This window comes from Poecilia reticulata, linkage group LG10 (genome assembly GCF_000633615.1).
Source record: "Poecilia reticulata strain Guanapo linkage group LG10, Guppy_female_1.0+MT, whole genome shotgun sequence".
In the NCBI taxonomy this organism is placed as follows: Eukaryota; Metazoa; Chordata; class Actinopteri; order Cyprinodontiformes; family Poeciliidae; genus Poecilia; species Poecilia reticulata.
The window spans coordinates 1,709,480-1,710,276 of record NC_024340.1 but is presented as its reverse complement, the minus strand read 5'-3'; the positions used below and the strand labels follow the sequence as shown (position 1 = coordinate 1,710,276).

Sequence of the window (797 nt, the reverse complement as noted above, 5' to 3'; positions counted from 1 at the left end):
TATGATCAAGCTCTCAAATCGTTAGTTCATTTTGTAAATCATTTCAGTTCTCTTACTATGGTTAATTGGGCTCGTCCGGGATTTGAACCCGGGACTTCTCGCACCCAAAGCGAGAATCATACCCCTAGACCAACGAGCCACGTAATTCAAAAAGTTGTTTGTTAAGTGAGTGCAGGTGCAGCGTTTTCATCAAGGCAACTTGCTCCAGATTTCCTATGAGTGGTAAATTACAAGCATAAGACGCTCGTTTGTCTAGGGCAGAGCTCTCATTCTTGCGGCCCGTGGGCTAATTGTGGCCTGCTGGATGATATCTCGTGGCCCCCATCATGACATGAAAGTATGATATTAGTGCAGGACACACGGTCAGCAGACCTGTTAAGGATGTTCCTCTCGCTTTTCCTCATCATGTCTGACATTCGGTGCTAAGCTAAGCTACACTGACTTCATGCACACCACGCTCGTAACAATAGAGTGGCGCATGATGGAACAATCCGGTACCAGTTGCCTTTTTTTGCAGTCGCTCTTCTGGTACTTTCTACCATTAACAAATGCCACCATCAAATGCAGAGAACAACGACTGGTACCGGGCTGCTCGTCTTCCGCCGCGCTTTTGTGACAAGTAGAAGCAGTAATGACATCATGTGTTGAAACGTTCTCCATACGTTGCTAGCTGGCTATAGACTTCTATGAAAAGTAGAACAAGAGCGGCGTCGAGTGGAATAAACAAAATTGTTTCACATCCTCATCATGTCTTTATCAAAGCCAATCCTTGCAGTTCATGTATTGGAGAAATTATG

The 797-nt window shown here is 45.0% G+C and overlaps 1 non-coding gene across 1 annotated transcript; it reads right to left on the bottom strand.

Moving 5' to 3' along the window:
• Positions 1 to 67: 67 nt before the first annotated feature.
• Positions 68 to 139, bottom strand: trnap-ugg (transfer RNA proline (anticodon UGG)). The gene has a single exon. It is a non-coding gene; the product is annotated as a tRNA-Pro (tRNA).
• Positions 140 to 797: the final 658 nt, after the last annotated feature.